Source organism: Bos indicus x Bos taurus, chromosome 9, assembly GCF_003369695.1.
Source record: "Bos indicus x Bos taurus breed Angus x Brahman F1 hybrid chromosome 9, Bos_hybrid_MaternalHap_v2.0, whole genome shotgun sequence".
Lineage (NCBI taxonomy): Eukaryota > Metazoa > Chordata > Mammalia > Artiodactyla > Bovidae > Bos > Bos indicus x Bos taurus.
In genome coordinates, this window is record NC_040084.1 from 72,847,161 (window position 1) to 72,869,973 (window position 22,813).

Sequence of the window (22,813 nt, forward strand, 5' to 3'; positions counted from 1 at the left end):
TAGTCCAATTTTGTATTGATGGGTGAGGCTGCATTCTCTCCCTGTTGTTTGACCTGGAACCAAACTATGGTGGAGGTAATGAAGATAATGGTGACCTCCTTCAAAAGGCCCCATGCATGCACCGTTACACTCAGTGCCCCCAACCATGCAGCCAGCCACCGCCAACCCACACCTCTGCTGGAGACTCCTGGACACTCACAGGCAAGTCTGGGTAAGTCTCTTGTGCGGTCACTGCTCCTTTATCCCGGGTTCTGGTGCACACAAGGGTCTGTTTGTGCCCTCAAGGAGTCTATTTCCCCACTTCTGTGTAAGTTCTGGTGGCTCTGTGGTGGGGTTAATGGTGACCTCCTCTTATAAGAGGGCTTATGCCATACCCAGGTCTACTGCACCCAGAGCCCCTGCCCCTGCAGCAGACCATTGCCGACCTGTACCTCTTCAGGAGACACTCAAATGCAGTTCTGTCTCAGTCTCTGTGGGCTCTCTGGATCCTGGTGCACAGGACTGAACTGAACTGAATTAACACGTTAAAGGAACTTAGGACCTATGACCCTGACTTAGAGAAAACTTGGAAGATCAAGGTCAAGATGACTTGTTATGGCAATATATTAAGCCAACTTTCATCTCAAGTTTTCTGGTAATACGCAAATGAAAGAGTAGCTTGCAGTGAAGCATTATGTGAAATGCCCTCCTAAAATAATGTTGAGAGATTTTACCACAATTATCCTCTTTTTTTTTTTTTCCTGGTGAGGAGAACCTGAAAGGTGTTATGAATAAGATTGTTGTTGTTTAGTCACTAAGTCATGTCCATCTCTTTTGTGACCCCATGGACTGTAACCTTCCAGCTCCTCTGTCCATGGGATTTCCCAGACAAAGATACTGAAGTGGTTTGCCATTTCCTCTTCCAGGGGATCTTCCCAACCCAGAGAATAAACCCACGCCTCTTGCATCACCTGCGTTGGCAGACGGATTCTTTACCACTGAGCCACCAGGAAGCCCTGAAGAGAATAATATACAATAAAGTGTATGTTTAAAAAAAAAAAAAAAAACAAGTGCCTCCTTCTTCTCTATCTAAAAATTATTTTTCTGCCAGGTCTCAAAAGCAAGTTTGGAATTTCCTTCAAATTGGTTGGTCAACCAACACCCACACCACCACCACCCATCCAAAAAAAAACCCACAATTACGTTCTAAAACACGAGTGTCTTCATCAGCATCATTTCAAGTCCAAGAGGATTCTTTTGGCACCAACAAGAGTGACAGCAAATATCATTTACAGAGAAAAGACTGAGGCCTAAACAAGTTCATGACGTGGCTCTGGGATGCTCTGCAGCTTTATCACCTACTCAAGTCACATTTTCTTTGGTTCCCCTTTTGGTTTGAGCCACTTTGACTTGCACTTATTTAACCAGCTTTTGCTTCTTAATCCCTTTGGGAAAACTATAGAAAACTGCTATTTCTCCTGTATTGTTTTGATTATATTTCTAATCCCCTTTCAAGGATTTGGCTGGTTGCAAGAAATTGGAAAGGTACAAATAAATAAACCCCAGATGGATCCCATGTAACATGTACACTTTCAGTTATTTGTTCTACTACTACTAATAAAGGTCTACTGCTTTAAAGGACTTAAAGTCATGCTAAACTGAGACATTGTCTCTGCCAGTCTTCTGGAAATTTCTATTTGAAAATAAGAAGAGCGTGGAGCTGATATCTCCTTACTCATGGAGCAGGGACATTTCTGGGGATGTTTCTGTGATTCAGTGACAACCTGATTTATATATTTCCATCTGAGGACATCTTGGAGCATTAGATAAAAGATAGCACAAGCTACTTTGGTTTCAGCCAAGTAGGTGGGTGAGGAAATAGTTGAATTATATCAAATTTCTAGTTGGCTGGATTTCTTTTTTCACTCAATTCAACCTTCTATGGGTTTGCTTCTCTAAATCTGTTCCTATGCATAGTCACAGCCATATTTAGGAATTAGATCCATTTTTCATTTCGTGACTCTTGATTCCTGATTCATCTCAGTCCACATACCCTGGCAGGCATCCACTTACACACACAGGCCGTGCTGCAAACGTTGCTTAGTAAATTAGATGTTTGGCATGCCAAACACACTTTCCCTATACAAACCATGTTACAGATGGTGGTTAGTTATCCAGTCCAGACAGCAAACGCCTTTATACACACCATACAGGTGAATGATGGCATTGAAGACCTTAGAGATGCTAACCCTGCTGAGAGAAGTTCAGAGTGCGTTGTTCCAGGGGACTAGTGCTCACTCACTGGGCCAGCACCCCGGGGCCCTGGGGCAGCTTTGGAGGAGGAACCAGCTTGCTCCCCTGGAGGTTCTGAACTAGGAGATGAGCGGTCGCAGCTTGTCCAGAGTGTGGGGACTCCCATAGCAGTGATGCTCACTCCAGAGCGTGGCAGGAAGAGGGTGGTGGCAGTAGAGTTGCGGCAGCATATGGCTTTTCATTCAGGCAGGCTGCTTGCTCTTCATGCTAATGCTTTCAGGGTGGAGGTCACCTCAAATCAAGTCAGGATGCTGTCACCAAGGAGGAGGGGATGCTGGGTATTCGTAGGCAACCAGCAGTCTCTGGCCCCACACATGTCATTTCAACTAATTACAAACAGATTAACTCAACTCTGTATGTTATTCATAGGGCGACGAAAATCCTGAATAAGAAAGCTTAACATAAACTTTCGCTCCTAGAAGCATAGAGCTTTAAGAATAAAGAAACATCAGCATCTGGTGAAATTCCAAAGCATTATATATGTTTCCTTTTAATAGCACTCAGGAGACAAACCAGGATGTATATATTTTCGCCATCTCTTGCATTGGGAAAGGACCTCCACTTCCACTCTTAACTGACTTGTTTAGGATTCAATTTTCCCTCTACTCTGATTTCAAACCATTAAAAACAAACAAAAAGAGCTAGGCTAGGCCAAACTTGCAAGTGTTTTCCAATGGAAAATACGTCACGCTCTCTCAGAAAGCTGCAAGCAAACCAGGTCTGACAGCTGACCTTGATTGATTTTTTTCCCCTCTTTTTAGGTGGGAGGGAGCAGGAGAATTGACTTGTGATAAAATAAGAGCATTTAATTTTAAATTTTCCCAGGGTATTATGCTCTATTGCTGATGCTTCTCCATTAGTCTATTCTACCACTGCTGGGAGAAGGAGGAGTCAAGAATAATGAGTTTCCTGTTCGGGTGCTTGGGCAGAGAGAGGAGCAAATGAAAATGAGTTCAATATTAGACACATTTAGCTCATTGAGCCTATGGGATATGCACATAGTTAAGCAAATTGAAATGAAGGCCTAGCACTCCAAAGACACAATCAGCTAGAGTCACTCTGAAAGTCATAAGGATATAAAAGTTAAAGTCTGGCACAGATGTGATTACCCAGGAAAAGACAGAAAATAGCAGAGGACAGAACACATCATTTAAAGCAGTGCTTCTCCAACTTGAAGTGCAAGCAGGTCACCTGGGCATCTTGTCAGAGGCAGATTTTGATTCAGTAGGTCTATGGGGCCTGCCAAATTCTGCATCTCTAACCAAAGCTCCCAGGATTGGTTGATGCTGCTTGACCTCAGATTACACCTAGAGTTGTAAGGATTTTGTGAACAGCAAATACAACACACACACACACACACACACACACACACACACACACAATGGACCTGAACCAAAATTGGAGAAGTTGTGTGTGTGTGTGTGTGTGTGTATGCTCAGTCATGTCTGACTCTTTGTGAACCCATGGACTTCAGCCGACCAGACTCCTCTATCCATGGAATTTTTCCAGGCAAGAATACTGGAATGGGTTTCCATTTCCTTCTCCAGGAGATCGTCCACATCCAGGGATCGAACCTGAGACTCTTGTATCTCCTGCATTGGCGGGTGAATTCTTTACCACTAGTGCCACCTAGGAAGCCCAGAGATGAGGAAAGGAAAGGAAAAAAGAAAAAGAAAAACCAGAGACTCAGGCTGAAGAAGCTGAATTAGGATATGATCATGTGTTTCAGAGGTCAAGACTAGACTGAACTGGGTATTTGGAAATGGAGAAGCCATGTGATGACCTGTAAAGCAGCTTAAAAGCCCACAGACAGACTTCAGTGTGCTGAAGAATTAAGGAAGTGAAGACAGTGACGATAACCTTTAGATGTCTTAGAGAAGCAAAAATATCAGCAGTGGCCTGAGAATCACCTTGGAGTTTCACCAAGGAGAAGTGACTATTCTGCTGTTGTCAAGGTGCCATGTGGTGCTTTGAAACTGTCACTATTAAGGGCCTTAGTACCCTGACCAAGCAGGTTTAAATGTTGCAGACCATTTGTCTGTCATGATTCCTCCCCAGATTTCTGGGAGGAGGCTTAAACCAAAGAAGTATAATAAACCTATGTGGGTATAACCTGTGGATCCTACTCACAAAATTCTAACCTATGTATACACATGTGGAAAATGGAGGCAATACATGAAAATGACAATAGCTGCATTATTATTGTGAGACTTAAGTACTTTTCAAATTTTTCTTAAAAGAGAAATAAATTATCCATTACATCCTTCACTTTTCAAATAGTTAAATATTTTGGATACATAATAAAAATCGAAAGAATATAACAAAAAGAATATAAGATGTTTACTCGCTTCTCAGCTGCTTGATAAAATACACTGAGTAATTTCTCCTTTCCTTTCCTGAATTAACATGGGAACAATATGATATTATGCATACTCTGTGATGATATATATGGACTCATTTGTTTCAGATAGTATTATTTCCTTCCTATGACAAGTCACTGCCAAGAAAATGAAGTTAAAGATTCCATTTGTAAAAGAATAAATATTCTTACTTGATAAATATAGATAACTCACATTACAATTTATTCTTGGAGTCTTTCCCTTCCTCATCCATTCATTAATACATAATGCATTTCTGATTTTTTCTCTCACTCAAAAGCCGTATTTGGAAATCAGTTAATGAACTAAACAAATCTGCAAAATTGTTTTTAATGGCATAAGAAAAACTCTTTGATACCATTATATTAATACTGGAACTTTTTCTGTTCTAACATGACGGCACAGATGTTTCTATATTATAACTGAAGGTAAATTATTTAACCAATTTTCTTGGTAATTGGCAAATGGTACTGGTGAATTCATGTATTTAATCATGGACAACTTGATGTAGGCCACTGCATATCTCTGTCTACTTTATTCTGTTAAAATCAAAAGCTTAAAGAGGAATATGTTCCTGGGAGTCTAAATGCCTTCAAGAAACTGAGTCTAGCTGGCTCAGAGTGCCTTCTACAGAGAAGTGGAAGAAGCACACAGCAAGACCGTCCACAGTATGTGAAAAGCAGTTAATGTGTCATTCATAAAGCACTACTAAATATGTGAGAAGGTTAAAATGAAATTGTCTGCTATCATATGGCTCTGACCTAAATTTCTGCCTGGAAAACCACATAGAGGATATTTAACTTCTCACTTTCTATGATGTATAGAAAATATTTATCAGTGAAAATAGAAAAAAAAATGGATTGCAAAGCCATAAATTAGCTACAAAAGAGAGAATCTATCTTACCATACCCTTTCCCAAACTAAGTATTATCGCTTCTTGAATCCTTGTCATTTGCTGACTGGCAAATGGTGTATCATCAATACTTTTATGATTGCAAGTCCCAGCGATTGTTAACTTTAATGCATTCTCCCTCCCATTCCCTTCCTTTCACTCTGCTTTGACTGATCCTTCTCAAACACTCCCTCTCTCCCATCCAAATGGCCCTACAGAAATGTTTTAATATTAATATCCCCATAATTTCTTTGGTCTCTCACAAAGCAGTACTGTAAAAATATCTCTTTCTCTGCCATGTGCTTTACCAGGCTTTATAGTTCCTAGCATCTTTTTTTATTTCTATGTTTGTCCTTATATGGGCTTCCCAGGTGGCGCTAGTGGTAAAGAACCCACCTGTCAATCAGGAGACCCAAGAGATGCAGGTTCAAACCCTGGGTTGGGAAGATCCCTTGGAAGAGGGCATGGAAAGCCACTCCAATATCCTTGCCTGGAGAATCCCATGAACAGGGGAGCATGGTGGGTTACAGTTCAGGGGGTTGCAAAGAGTTGGACATGACTGAAGTAACTTAGCCCATCCTTGTATAGGAAGGGGACTTCAAACTGCATATAAATTGTATGTTTCAATGAGTTTCAGATACATGTTTGTGTGACTGTAAACTGGTGAGAAGATCTGCCCAAAATCTACATGCATGAGGATGCAAGAAGCCTTCTACTCTAAGAGAAGAGTGAGGTATGACAATGAGTTAGTTTTCAGAGGGGAGAAATAGTTTGACTGTAATATGGTAACTACTTGGGACTTCCCTAGTAGTCCAGGAATTAAGAAACTCCGTGCGCCCAATACAAGAGGCACAGGTTCCATCCCTGGTTGGGGAACTAATGTATATCCTGCATTCTGCAGGGCACCATTGGGAAAAAAAGAAAGAAAGAAAGAGAACTAACACAGTAGTTAGCATTGTGAAAGTGTTAGTCATTCAGGCCTGTCCAACTCTTTGTGACCCCATGGACTGTAGCTCATGAGGCTCCTCTGTCTATGGAATTCTCCAGGCAAGAATACTGGAGTGGGTTGCCATTCCCTTCTCCAGGGGATCTTCCCAACCCAGGAATCAAACCTGGGTCTCCCACATAGTAGGCAGATTTTTTACTGTCTGAGCCACCAAAGAAGCCCCTAACTTCCTACAGACTTATCTTAATCTTATTGTGAACAATAACACTCAAGAAGAGAAATTAAAACTTTACTTTCCCAAAAGTTCTATTCGGTCACAAACAGAAATGACTCTGTGCCTGTTCAATAGAGAGTAACAGTAAAAGGGGAGAAAAGTACTCCTGACAGGTCACATGACGACAGAACACCACTCTGCAGGACCTATGGTCTCCAATAGTCTTATAGTACCTGTTTATTGGCCTTCGGAGAAGGCAATGGCACCCCACTCCAGTACTCTTGCCTGGAAAAGCCCATGGATGGAGGAGCCTGGTGGGCCGCCATCTATGGGGTTGCACAGAGTCAGACATGACTGAAGCGACTTAGCAGCAGCAGTAGCAGTTATTGGCCTTAGATGGATAAGAAAATGTTGGAGTGGAAAGAGAGGATAAAAATCAATGTCTGATAGAAACCAAATACAATGTATCCAATTCTCCTTGGGGACTCACAGAAGACAATCAACTTCATAAAGATCTAAAGTCAAGGAAAGAAAAGCCAGTAAAAATGCATTTCAGGAACTTCCTTGGAGATCCAATGGTTAGGACTTCATCTTCCAGTGCAAGGGATGCAGATTCAATCTGTGGTAGGGGAGCTAAGAGACCACACGCCACACAACCAAAAAAATCAAAAAGCATGAAACAGAAGCAATATTGTAACAAATTCAATGAAGACATTAGAAAATGGTCCACATCAAAAGAAAAAATCTTTTAAAAAAAGTATTTCTTTAAAAAAAAACAAAAACTCATAGGATTGATTTTCATTTTGTGCAATTAATACATTTTGGAACCAAAATCCTCTTGGTTTCTGAAATGATATATAGAAGGAAATTTCATTATGCTTAAATTTTAAGCCAGGTGTATTTGCAATTCTGGAGAAAATGTTGTTTGCTGGTTTCTTCCCAAATGACTCAGCAGGTAAAGAATCCACCTGCAATGCAGGAAATGCAGGAGATGCAGGTTGGTTCCCTGAGTTCGGAAGATCCCCTGGAGGAGGAAATGGCCACCCACTCCAGTATTTTCGCTTGGGAAATCCAATGGAAAGAGGAGCCTGGCAGGCTATAGTCCATACATTGCAAAAGAGTCAGACACGACTTAATGACTCAGTTCAGTTCAGTCCAGTTCAGGATAATGACTAAACAACAACAAAGACAGAGCAAACTAAAAGAGGGCCAAAAGTATCAGAAGAGAATATTATTTCAAGTGATAATTAAAGATCAAATTATTTTTTAAATGGGTGTTTATTTTGCTTTGGGAAAGTACTTTCAAATTTGCATTTGTGACAATAGTTATAAATCTATTCGTTATTTATCTGATCAATATCTACTGAATTTCTCTTTCTGACTTAAATTCTCATCAGCACCCACAATTCTGTAATGTTTTTAGCATGGAACTTTCCATCAAGATTTAGGGCCATTTGCCCTTGAATATTCATGTGCTCAATCCCATCAGAAATGAGAAAGTATAGTAACACAAATATTATATATGTAATTCCACCTCTGAGGAAATGGTGTTCTGTTTTATTTTGTCTTGAAAATATTAATATTTTATTAAAATATGCCAGTTTATTTGTCAGAAAAAAACATAGATTCATCATTGTGAAAAAAAGTCTAAAAATCTGTAACATTATTTGCCGCAGAGTTATATAGTTATCGAAGAAGGCGATGGCACCCCACTCCAGTACTCTTGCCTGGAAAGTCCCATGGACAGAGGAGCATGGTGGGCTGCAGTCCATAGGGTCGCTAAGAGTCCGACACGACTGAGTGACTTCACTTTCACTTTTCACTTTCATGCATTGGAGAAGGAAATGGCAACCTACTCCAGTGTTCTTGCCTGGAGAATCCCAGGGACGGGGGAGCCTGTTGGGCTGCCGTCTATGGGGTCGCACAGAGTTGGACACGACTGAAGTCACTTAGCAGTAGCAGTATATAGTTATGCTGAAGAATAAAGGTAACAGAAATCTTAAAGACCGTTCTCATTGGATATCCTTGTGCTTTACAGACAAGAAATGAGCTTATTGCTACCCTGTGATAGATCCAGCACTAGAATGTTAGCCTCCCAGTATTCAGCCCAGTGTTTTTCCCACGTTGCTTGAAAACTGAGTTCTTGGGGTTTTCCAACATCAACTTTTAGAATGATGCTTTAACTGTTTCCCCTTCGGCTCAGAGAAGAAACAAGGTTCCCTACTCTGTTTCACTACCCTGCCCAATCTTAAGCTTTGCCTTAACACACTGCATATTCTTTTAACTATTGAGTTGATAACAGGAAATAGCTCTTCAAAAATGTAGGAAAGTGAGACAAACACTACAGCAGGTGATGAGAATCAGGTGCTCACTCATCTCCATTGTTCCTGTCCACTTTGGAAGTTTTATCTCAAATACTTCTTAAGAGGAAGGACATTTGACTCATGCAACCTGGAAAAATTCTTAAGAGCGTTTGGACTTTGCGACCTTCTGCCATATTCCATTCTCTTCATTCTGAGTAAAGTTAACCACATATTGTTGACTAAAGAATTTTCTCTAGGCTTTAGATCTCTTCCTAAACTAAGATAAGTGGACCAATTTCATCTGCACTCTAACATACTACTCATCCATGAGCAAACATCCAAAAAGCTCTAAAGATGTGTATTAAATCAGAAAGTTTTCCAATTCATTAACATTGAAAAGTGAAGCATGGTCATTATATTCACTGCCAAATTTCTAGGAAATTGACCGAGTACCTGACTTCGTAGTCATTGGCTATGAAGAAGAAAACTGGAGCAGCAAAACATAAAGCAGCTAATAACTTGATAGCAGTGAAAGAAGAGCCAAAGAGAAGACTAGGGATGAATTACAGCAAGGCCATCTCACTGTATCTGGTTGAGTAAGTGCTAGAATGGGAAATCCAAGATCAAGTTCCATGTTCCATGGGTTATGTTACATAGAGTGCCAGGAGCACTTGCAGACTTAAGAAAGCTTCCATTGGCTTTCTTTTCATTCCACAACAGAGGGGAAAGAAGATACTGCCAGAAAGTGCCTGGGCACCTTTGAATTTGTATGAGGATACAAGAGGCTCCTCAGGCTGTTTATTACTGTGGTTGGATTTTCCACCGAAACCAGTTTTGCAGGTGGTTTTTCTAAAACAGCAAGCATTGAGTCTGGCTGACATTCCAAGCTCTATCCTCATTCAAGTAGATACTAAAAACTTCAGCATTGTCTAAGGACCACAGTTAGATTTCATAATATCCAGAGATTACCAAATTCTTTGTACAACCTCTCATTTTTGACATTTTCCACTGCGCTTTCAAACTTTAAATATGTCATTGCTATTTTTACCCCTTCTCTAGTTTATTTGGTCCTTAAAACTGTTGCTTAAGTTAATTTCTTCATCAATGGGAGAAAAATATTACAGAAAGAAGACATTCTCAGATAAATATTTCCTAGCTAGATTCTGTCCAGTGGAGTTACAAGAGGTCCATGATGGAGACACCTCTGAGCAAAGCTTGAAGGATACATAGACACATGGTTTATAAGGTTTGGGATCTGCGAATCATAGCTATGCCCTGGCAGAGACATCAAGATGGCACTTTTATTGGTGTGTTCCAGAAAGGCACTGGACAACAGTAGAGGGGTATGCGTCTGAAGTTCGGAGCTGACAGAGAGGTGGAAGGGGCTTACACAAGTCAAACAGGGGAGGTGACCAGGAAAAGTCAGTGGATTATATAGGTCCTCACTGTTAGGGCCTCCCTGTCCATCAGCCCTTTACCCCTGGTTTTTGGCCACTTCCCTAATATCACCTGGCCTGCCAACAGCTAGCAGAGGCTACCCCAGGGAAACACGGAGACACTGATGTGTGGAAGTCATGGTGGCAGCAAGATCAGGCTAGGTTTCAGTGAAGCCATTTAAGTCTCAGTGGAAAGATTTTTTTTTTTTTTTTCTGCTCAATAACACATTCATACCAACTGAACAGGAAGCAGACAAGTTCAGTACAAGTTCAACTTGCAACCCCACCTCTTCCCTGTGCCATGGTTTAAGACAGGCTGCAGGACCTAAACTTAGTTTCACATTACACCCACACATACTTTGGCTCCATTGTAAAGAGAGGTCAGCAGACAGCATATAAAACATGAAATACAAATCAGAGTTCTTGTGGACACATTGCCAGGAGATCTAATCACTGGCAAATTCTACCTCTCAGGACTGTAATCTTTGGCTCACCTCCGCTGCCTGCCCCAGATGGCCTGTAGGTGGAGAGTGCAAGACCAGGCCCTTCTATATCCCAGGACTCACGCTCATCACGTTCTCAGTGACAAACAATCTGAAGTGACAGTGTGACAGCAAAAGCAGATGGCAGTCATAGTTTTAGTCATTTCTTGTATTTCTCTATTTTTTTACAAACCAGGAAGATGGCTGATGGTATGTGAAATCAGATGTCAGTGACCAGCGGGGAGAACATTGCAGCAATAGTGAAGGCACAGGGGTGAACAAAGTCAGCTGGACATGACAAATGTCAGATTAGATCAATAGTCAAGTCATACACATGATAAATAGAAATGGCAGCGAAGTATAAGGAAGGGGGTAGATATGTATATTTGATGAGACCACCAGCATTTCAAAGTTCCTGACACAGAAAAGGAATTCCAGGATCAAATGGAATCAAGAAAAACTGGGTTAAACAAAGCCAGATTTCTTTGTGCAGGATTTCTCAGAGCCTTTAGTGTGCTGTTGTATATCACAGATCTCCGAGAAGCAATCTCACCTTTTATTATGGACATTTATTAACATCTCATGGGACATGTCTTCATCTGATAAATACTAAACAGTTGCAATAGTGTATGATTTCTATACAATATGAGGCTTTAAGAAAATAATTACCAACATTTCTATTCATTCCATTATTTTAAGTTCTACCATTTATTTGAGTAATGATAGCGCTAAAGGATCCAACAGACGATGTTCGAAAAAGTTATCTAAAAAAGTGAAAAATGATGTAAAGCAACTAAATTTTGATCTAACAATTGACCAATAAACCATAATCCTTATAAAGTCAATGCTTTCAAAAACAGAAAGTAATTTCTGGAAAATACTGAACATGACTGAGTAAAGATTTACAATGTAAAATAACTTGCAGGAAAACTGCCAAGGAGAATAACTTATATGTGGCTTCAGAAGAATTATGTAGTTGATGAAAGATTGTAATTGGTAATGTGCTTATTATATTATCTCCAGTAATAGCTACTTCCTCATTAGCTCGTGTATTAAGATGTTCACTTCCTTTAAATAGTCACTGATGTCTCAAATATCAGCCTTTTGGGTTTATTATTTTTTTTTACTGTAACAATATGGGGAAAGACTACCCCTGAGATTAAAAAGCAAAAGGCCCATGAACATGCCGTGTAACATACTTTTGAAAACTTGAAAATCTACAAAAGGAAATATGAATAAGGTAACAAATTTTAAATGATAATAAATTGTTCTCTTGAAAAGAAATGGAAAATGTTTTAATACTGTTAGCAAAGAAATGTTTTCAGAAATGTAGACCTGAATATTATTCAAAACTATTTTGCTATTTAATATAGTTTGTAGACAGATAGATAAGCCCTTGAGAAAGTATTTTTGCTCACTTGTGTCCAGCTCTTTTATGACCCCATGGACTATAGCCCACCAGGCTTCTCTGGTCATGGAATTCTCCAGGCAAGAATACAGGAGTAGATTGCCATTCCCTTCCCCAGGGTATCTTCCCAACCCAGGGATCGAACTTGGATCTCCTGCATTGCAGGCAGATTCTTTACTGTCTAAGCCACCAGAGAAGCCTAAGATAAGCCCCTATGAAGCATTATTACCTTAAATTAATTAAACTTTAATTAGTCAAATTTGCTTCATCTCTGAAATATAAATATGTTTGTATATTTAGTTACCAGAACAGTGGTGTGAGATTGAGATGTTGACACTGAAAAAGAATGCCTGGTTGGATTTTTAAACTTGCTCTATGGTACTTTGGTCTTCCCTGATAGCTCAGCTGGTAAAGAATCTGCCTGCAATAAGGGAGACCTGGATCGGTCCCTGGGTTGGGAAGATCCCCTGGAGAAGGGAAAGGCTACCCACTCCAGTATTCTGGCCTGGAGAATTCCATGGACTGTATAGTCCATGAGGTCACAAAGGGTTGGACACCTCTGAATGACTTTCACTTCATTTCACTTCACTTCACTTCACTTCACTTCACTTCATGGAACCTTAGGGCTTCCCTGAAACCTCAGTTGGTAAAGAATCTGCCTGCAGTGCAGGAGACCCTGGTCCAATTCCTGGGTCAGGAAGATTCCCTGGAGAAGTGATAGGATACCCATTCCAGTATTCTTGGACTTCCCTGTGGCTCAGCTGGTAAAGAATCTGCCTGCAACGCAGGAGACCTGGGTTCAGTCCTTGGGTTGGGAATATCCCCTGGAGAAGGAAAAGGATACCCACTCCAGGATTCTGGCCTGAGGAATTCCAGGAAATAAAGTTTTGGAGAAGGAAATGGCAACACACTCCAGTATTCTTGCCTGGAAAATCCCATGGACGGAGGAGCCAGGCAGGCTACAGTCCATGGGGTCGCAAAGAGTTGGACATGACTGAACAACTTCACTTTCTTTCTTTCTATGGTACCTTGGAACATGAGATTCTGACTAGCTCTCTTACATACACAGACATGTGTGTATTTATGTATAAGTGTGTGTATGTGTGTGTACATATGTGTATATGCAATCCTTGGTTCTTTCACTTAAACTGTATTGGAGGTCAAGTTGTATCAATGCATGTAAGGCTGCCTTATAATGTTTTAGATGGCTGCTTAATATTCCATTTTATGGCTATTTCATAGCTTAATTAGCTGGTTGTCTGCTTTTAAAATGATAGATTTTATTGGATTTTGTTTTCAGTATTTTGCTTTCACTATTACAGAAATGTTACAAAATATGACTGTAGATACTTGAATGTTTCTGAGTATGTCCATATGATTAATTACTAAAAATAAAACTTCCAAAGCAGAGTCTGTGCATTTTTGAGTTAGCTACATATTTTTAAAATTTATCCTTCCAACAGGTTTTTACACCAAGACTAACTACCCTCAAAACAACCTGATTCCCCTTTTCTGTATCTGGCTCTTATTTCTGGACTCCAGCCTGTTCCATAAATTATTGTAACTTTACAGTTGGCTTTATTTTCTCTAGAGTGAGTTTTCTTTCCTTATTCCTTCCCATTCTGACAATTCTTGCATGTTTATTTTCTCATATGAAATTTAGAATCAGTTCGAATAGATCTAAAAACTTAGCAAGAATTAATATACTTATGACATGGAATTTTCTATTCAAGAACAAGCTATGTCTTTCTATTTATTCACCTGTTTTATATTTTCAGTAGAATTTTTAATTTTTATTTATATAAATCTTGCATACTTTCTTTTTGTATTACTTCTAGGTATTTTATCTCTTTCTCTCTATTGTAAATGGGACATTTCCTTCCGATATATTTTTACCCAGGTGCATAAAAATTTTTTTGATTTTGGCTTATTAATTACTAATGTTTTCTTAGTTGTTTTATGGATGTAAGTTTTTCAGTTGATTATCTTGAATATTCAAGTATGTGATTATATCATTTGTAAGTAACTGTCATTTTACCTCCTTCTTTCTAATTTTATACACTCAATTTTTAAAAATTATTTAGTAGCATTGGCTAGTCTCTCTAGGACAAGAACAAAAAAACATTTTAAACTCTATGGGCCACTTGAATACCAAACTCCCTAACAATATTTCATCAATAAACACCTAGGTGGTGAAACAGAGAAGGCAATGGCAACCCACTCCAGTACTCTTACCTGCAAAATCCCATGGACGGAGGGGCCTGGTGGGCTGCCATCTATGGGGTCACTAGGAGTTGGACACGACTGAGCGACTTCACTTTATTTTTTCACTTTCATGCATTGGAGAAGGAAATGGCAACCCACTCCAGTGTTCTTGCCTAGAGAATCCCAGGGACGGAGGAGCCTGGTGGGCTGCCATCTATAGGGTCGCACAAAGTCGAACACGACTGAAGCAACTTAGCAGCAGCAGCAGCAGGTGGTGGAAAATTTTTGTCTTCCTCTCCCATAATGATGTCTCACTGTCCAGATGCTTCTCATTTCTAGGTTATTTATTATCCTAACTTTGAGGAAAAGGGAATAAAGAAGCAGTTTCTTCTTATGTAGCAGTTTTACCTAAATTGTCACCCCAAACTCTTTTTGGTAGATTAAATTTAAAGTTCATGTTTCTTTTTTTTTTTTAATTTTATTTTATTTTTAAACTTTACATAATTGTATTAGTTTTGCCAAATATCAAAATGAATCCGCCACAGGTATACATGTGTTCCCCATCCTGAACCCTCCTCCCTCCTCCCTCCCCATACCATCCCTCTGGGTCGTCCCAGTGCTCTAGCCCCAAGCATCCAGTATCGTGCATCGAACCTGGACTGGCATCTCGTTTCATACATGATATTTTACATGTTTCAATGCCATTCTCCCAAGTCTTCCCACCCTCTCCCTCTCCCACAGAGTCCATAAGACTGTTCTATACATCAGTGTCTCTTTTGCTGTCTCGTACACCGGGTTATTGTTACCATCTTTCTAAATTCCATATATATGCGTTAGTATACTGTAATGGTGTTTTTCCTTCTGGCTTACTTCACTCTGTATAATAGGCTCCAGTTTCATCCACCTCATTAGAACTGATTCAAATGTATTCTTTTTAATGGCTAAGTAATACTCCATTGTGTATATGTACCTATAGAGAAACTACAAATCTTAAAGCTCCATGAAGCTAAAGAAAACATCTGACCCTTTTAAGCATTCCATGAGATTTTAATGAATTTCCTCTGTTTTCAGTGGTTTGGATGTCTGTATGGAATACTGAAATAGAGAGCTGCTAGTGTAGCAAGATAATCGATTGAGAATTTATTTTCTGACATCTTAAGAGAATAGCTGAGCTTGAGATCCAAGTCTGGTATTCCCTAACACAAAAAGTAATTTGTGACTTTGGTGTTCAGGTATGAAACTGAAGATGTAAAGCCACCTGAAGACAATTCTTCATTTAGTGTTTTTTTGGAAATATGAACTTTCAGGAAAGGCTGATGTTGAAGTTTGAATTGAGGGAAGGACCTGACACAGAAAGGATGAATATCCTAAGACTGGGAAGAGATCAACTTAGAAGGGGCATCCCCTCCTACAGCAAAGATTCGTACTCCATTTCCATGCTTCACATGGGAATGGCTGTGTGACATCTTAACTTGGTTTTCAATATGGGAGAGCTAGGACAAAGACTAATATCGTCAAACTTTGCTTAAGAGATGCAAGCCCAGGGCAGTTAGGGTAAGGAAAACAGGGAGAGGGAGTGTGGAAAGATGAGAAACAATGTGAATTGAGAAACAATGAATTATGAACAGAATCCCACTTCAGAAAGCATGAAGATATCACAGGCTGCTCAGCAGGCATGTTCAGTTGGCATGAAGGTCTTCTCCTGGTGAGTTCGCAAGGAGGAACTACACCTTGTAAAAGTCCACACAGACAAAAAAAGACAGGTAATTGATCTCGGTTCTCTCCCATTTCTCAGTGGTCAAGATTCTCCTCCTAGAGAAGTAACTCTCTGAACTTCTGTGTTTCTCTTCCACTGGTCCCTTGGTGGCACTCAGAAAATCATATTCCATATCCTGCCAGATAGTGTATCATCCAAGCCTGAAATACAAAGGCAGTGATATTCAGATGGAGCATCAGCCAGGGGAGGTGAAGGAGGAGACAACTGGGAGAGCTGGAAAAGTCATACAAGGTTTGTGTTCCCATAGAGTGCAGGGCCAGGCCCGAGAGCAGCATCTGCAAAGACAACCACAACTGCGCTTCAGTCTCATTGTTCATACACATCTTTGTATGATCCTAGGGATCCAAACCTGACATCTCAGAGACCAGAGGTTCAGAGTCAGATTTAATAAGACATTTTTGAAACAGGGCAATGTGACATCTATTCCCATTGAAAGTTGGGAAGGAAATTCATTATCAGCTATACTAGAAAAAAATACAGCACAATCATATGGCATATAACAAGGGCTCATTTAATGATTCAAAATTCTTTCAAATTCCCATGAACCTTCCTAAAATTGTTCAAGGAGAGCAACAAAGAATTTTGTTGACATTCCTCACTTTGAATTTAGAAGAAAGGAGCAAAAATATCACAAAAAAGAACTTATCTGTTTGTTTCTATTGTCATCCTTACCTTCATTTAATTTCGAGATGTGACCTCCACTTTCTAAAGAGCAGTGTCTTAGCTCAGATTCCAACAAGAGCTTAATATGTGTTAGACATTTTCATTTTTTCATTTGATCCTCATGACAACCCCTTATGGTTGTATTACTTGTCTATATTTCATAGAATCTAACTGTAGAGAATGAGATCTTAGATTAAGTTGCTTGAAGTCACATTGCTGGTAAACAGCACAGACAGATTTTAGAAAAGATGAAAAGTACCCAAAATAATCGATCACTAATGCATGTGAAAATATCAAAGTGAAGAAAGCACTAAGAATTACATAGACTATTTTTCCTTACCTGTTATGAACCTTAAGAAAAATTTAATTATAACTTTGTACCAATATGAAGTTAATCATATGAGACTTTTTTCCTTTCAGTGAAACACTAGCATTATTTTTTTTAAAAAAAGAATTAGCACCAAGTAATAAACTTTTTTTAATATTACTCAAATTAATAAATCCATTGTCTGGAGAGGTCAAGTGTACATCACTACCAGGAATTGCAATAGGAACTGCAATTTTAAAATTTGATCAAGTTAAATGTTGTCTGTTTGTTGCAGACAAAAAAATGACATTCACAAATGAAATGGTCACATCTTTTCAGCATGAGTCCTTATTTTTCAGTATTTATTGTACAAGTATTGTGTGTCATATTATGAACTTTATTGCAGACATTCATCATCACTGGGTATGATGTTGAAAATGGGGCTTTGTTTTCTTCTTCCACGTTGGCTCAGAAAGGGCAGTCACCCACATGTGAGTGGACTGAGCATGATAATGAATCATGGAACAAAGGGCTATCATTTTATTTAGCACAAGTGGAGAAGGTTTCATTTGCATAATCACCTAACTTTTTTTTTTTGTCTCACAACTTTGATGTGACATAGAGTAGTCACTGGGATGTTTTTGTTAATTTAGAAGAGTAACTCTAACTGTGATAAGGATGCCTTGGAATGTGGCTTAAAGAGGTGCCCTTCAAGATAAAGCACTCGACCTTTTAGAAAGGGCAAGAATAGTTTTTCATTTTTATATGTAAGTTTGCTAAAAGAGAGTGCATTATTTGTCAGCATAAAGTCTATTGTACTCTCTATTCAGTCATAGAAAGCTGTAAACAACACAGTCAAATGTACACAAATGCATTAATCTCAATATTGATGTAAAATTAGTGTGATGTAAGAGTGCTTAGTCATCTCTGACTCTTTGCAACGCTATGGACTGTAGCCCACCAGACTCCTCTGTCCATGGGGTTTTCCAGGCAAGAATACTGGAGCAGGTTGCCATTCCCTATTCCAGTGGATCTTTCCAACCCAAGGATTGAAACTCCATCTCCATGTCTCCTTCATTATAGGTGGATTCTTTACCTCTGAGCCACTGGGGAAGCCAAACTCAATATTGCTCTGTCTCAAATCTATAAGACTAGTTCATATTCACCTGAAGCAATTTATTCTAAATTAGCCAAATATACACAGAAAATCCAACTCTTATCCCAACGTCCTGATGTCTTTGTAATAAAACAAGGAATCTGCTTTTTTCTTTCCTTAATTTCTGGTGAGTATTTATCATGTGTGGTATGAAAACAAAGAATGTGAAAAACAAAAAAATGATGTCTTCTAAACACAGAATCAAAAACCTCATTTTGACATTGCCCCTATAGAACAGCCAGGGTGATTTTCCTATAATATAAATCTGATCACATCACTCTTCCGAGTGAAGCCGTTTGATGACTTCTCACTTCACTTATCGAGCAAACGCGCATCCTACTTGTAGCCATATGACCACTTGAGTTAACAGTCCAGCCACACTGCTCACCTGCCATGCCACTGCGCATCGTGCTCTTTCCTACTTTTGTCCTCAGCTGATGATACTGTCCATGCCTATGACACCTTCTCTATTACTGCCTATAGAATACAGCACTTACTTGCCTTTTTACTTCTCAGTCTCCCCCTATAAGCTGTAAGTTCCTTGAAAGCAAGAACTGGAATTTGTACCATGTTATATCTCCAAGACCAGGCTTAATGCCTGAAATATAGTAACTGCTCATTTATAGAGTGAATGAATGGAGATCTTACTATCCTCGAACTACTTACAAGTGATTAACATGTGACAGGGCAACTGTCAAGGTTTCTATTAACCTGTAACAGACCAATCATATGATATTCTGATTTGCTTGACATCTGTTATGGTAAAGGATGAGTGGTTCAGTGTTCCGTTTCCCAGACTTCCCTGAAGTGAGGTGTGACTAGATATATGACCCTGAGAAGTTAATTCACCTTTCCATGCCTGAGTTTCCTCATCTGTAAAATGAAGATGCTTTCTTGTGATGTTGTTGGAAGGATGAAATGTTAATGAAGCATGAATGTTGTTTAGCACTGGGCTGGAAATATAGTAAAAACATAAGTGTTTGCCATTATAATCAGTGCTTGTCACACACGAAGACTGCCAGTAAGTTGTGTTTCACTTGAAAATTTTCACCTGCACAATTATCTCACTCTTTTTTCTCCACATAGAGAAAGACAATTTCTAAGGTCCTTTCAGCTCTAAAATAGGTTGTAAAATGTGTCCAGAAAATTATGCATTTGTACTAACCCAGAATGAAAGGGAGAAATGTGGGAGAGACTCTCAAGATGGCCTTGATGGATATAAAGAACAGGGAAGCAGTACATTCCAAAAAAAAATTTCCAAAAGAGCAGTTATGGGGGATCAAGGGCATAAAAGATGATCTGACAAAAAGCATTGCATTTTCATTTCTTCTTATTAACTGTTTCAGCTATCAGAGAGGAGATACCTTCATGATGACTTTAGCCTTTGTGTGTTGGTAATTTCAGTTATCTGCACAGACAGAGGAAGACAATAAAATAGTTGGTCTCTAGTCTCCCTGTGGAAATAGAAAGGATCCTATTGTAGAACTTACAAAACCACTGTCAAATTAAGCTGAGTCATTTAGGATTACATTTGGTGGCGTGGAACAGAAACCAACCAGGGCAGCTTAAACAAGCAGAAGGCTATAGATCTCATTTTACAAGGACTCTACAGGTGGACAGTCCAAGGCTGAAACAATTGTTCAAGGAAAAAAGCTCTTTCTGTACCATATTTTGTCATCCTTAACATGGGATCCTTTGTCTAATGATCACAGGATGGCTGCTGCACCTTCACATATAAAGTTCTCATTCCAGGCAAGAGGAAAGGGAAAGGGCAAAGGACAACAGACACATGCCATGTGAGATTTTTCACCTTTTATTAGAAAAAGTGGTGTTTTATTTTTTGGAAGCTCCACCAGTAGACTTTCTTAACATTTCATCAGCCAAGAGTGGGTCATATGACCACCACTAGTTGCAAGGAATTTTGGGCACATTGCCACTTTAAACAAAAGCATGGAATTCTTATACCACAGAGACAGATAAAATAGACTCAGTGTAGGGAATTAGCATGTCTATCACAAGCCTCCTAGTCAATAAAGTAAATTAGGCTTGACTAACACACAAGGAAACACATAATATAAATGTTGTTTGGTGACATCTGAAGTTAGATTAAGAAAAACAGGCTGACAACAAGACAACAATTCTACATTGCTTAGAAATTAATCAGATTTAACCTTCCTTCTGCTTCGACTCCTTGGCCTCGCTTCCATCTCCTGTCCCCTGCCCAAAAAGAAAATTGCATTTAGCACACCAAAAATCTATTACCACTGAGCCAAAAACTTTCCAAATGGATTTATATGCCATGTTATTTAACATTTTTCAAGTTAACAACTCTCAATTTTTTCTACTCATTTTTCTCAGATCTTTATAACACATTTTTATGTGAAATTTGTCACAGTGTTTCTCAATTTCTTTCCTTTCTACCATTACTCTTCTGAGGGTGACAGAAGTAAATGTTCCCAATTGTTAAGTCCCTGGAGATTCTAGACTGCAGGATCCACAGTTACTCCTTTGTCTTTTCAATATTTTGTGATACACAGTCTAAAATATAAGGAAGCTCAGTATAGGGAATGCACAGCATATATAAAGGAAATCTCTAGAAGTAAATACTGTGTTGACTTTAAAAGAAAAGTGAGGAAATGTGAAGGCCAGCAAGTTTCCTATGTGTAACTATGCATCTAATTCCAAATAGTTGTACAACATCATTTAGGGGATATTCAAAACATAATCCAAAGAGATAGCCCTAAATATCCAAAGCTCTAAATTTTCTAAAACAAGAAAATATCCAGAAAATTCAAAGCCAGATTTCTTGTATCAAAAATTGCCCTTGAACTTGGAATGCCAAAATAATATCATGAAAATGCGTGAAAGCTTGACACAATCTGCTGAGAGGCAAGAAGAGAATCTGGCATTTTACCCTTATATTTTGGCTATTGATTATTTCCAGATAACTTAAGGAACACTGCCTGTGCAAATCAGATTCTCTAGATTTTAGGGATGATCCAACAGGCTCCAAATGCTCCTTTACACAATCACTGAGACTATACGTTTGTGAAGGAGTGATAATCACATAGGAATTTGATCAAAATTCTAGCCTAGGATGAAGAAATATATTTAATCACTGCTGCAAAATCAGTTCCATTAATACAGAAAAGTTGTTTTCAGGTTGATAAAAAGACAAAGCAATCCATGAAATCATAGTTCAAGACTTGGATGGGTACAAGTTACAAAACCACTCAAACCATTCTCTGCAATCTAACAAGAAAAACAGGTACTTGAGCACCAGGAAAGGTGTGCACTGACCTCATGTCTTCAAGGACAAAAAATTGTTTGTTCTTGTTGTTCTTGCTGTTGCTGCTGGGGTTTTTTGTTTGTTTGTTTGTTTATTAATTTTGAATGTTCTCTTAAATTGCTGAGTAAAATGTTTTTAGTTTCTCATTCCATGTTCTGGAGGTAAAAACACATCTACTGTATAAATACAATAATCCAAGTTCCAGGATCAGTTAAAGAAAATTAATGACACATTTGTCCAGACCACATACCAGTATGGCTGGTTGAAACCAGGGTCAAAGAAAGCATACTCTGTTAATAACAGTAGAGAAAAAACAACGGAAGCTGATAATAAACCACTAGCCCATTGGAAGAGATATATTTAAACAGAACCAAAAGAAATGCCAGTCTGTTGAGAATGAAAATCTGGAATCACTTTTCAGTTGGCTGAAAAAACAGAAAATACCAGTATATGCAAATGAGAGAGTCTCTCCTAGCCCACTATCAGATTCTGCCTCTAAAATGTAACAATTTGTATTTTAAACTATGTTACAACATCAAGTCTGTGCTGTTGAGCTATTGATATTCACCATGGAAGAGACAATAGTCACTACATTTCCCAGCCATCTTTGCAGCAAGGAGGAAATGATATGACTGAGTTCCCACCAATGGGGATTTGAGTTGAAGGAAACCTTCCTACTAGCCCAAGCCAATTAAAATGTTCATGTGAGTTGTCCACACTCTTCTCTGCTATCCACGTGGCTAGAAGTAAAGCCCTCCAAAATGACAGTTTCAAAGTGAAAGCGACCCAGATCCCTGAGTCACTGTTGGAACAGAGGTTCTGAACTGACTTGTTTGACTTGTCTCATTCTGTGCCAAGAGCAGGACAGAGTTGAGTTGCAATTAGGTTTGAACTTATTTGAGTGTGTTCTCATATTTCTCTCCACTGAGAGAAATGAATGGTCACACTTGTGAAAATGGAAATTTTCTCTTTTCTTTTTTCATTTCTCTTTTAAAGAAAAAGGTTTTAAAAATTCATCAGTTTGACAAGTGAAGGACAATAAGTGCTCTTTGTCCTAACATGATT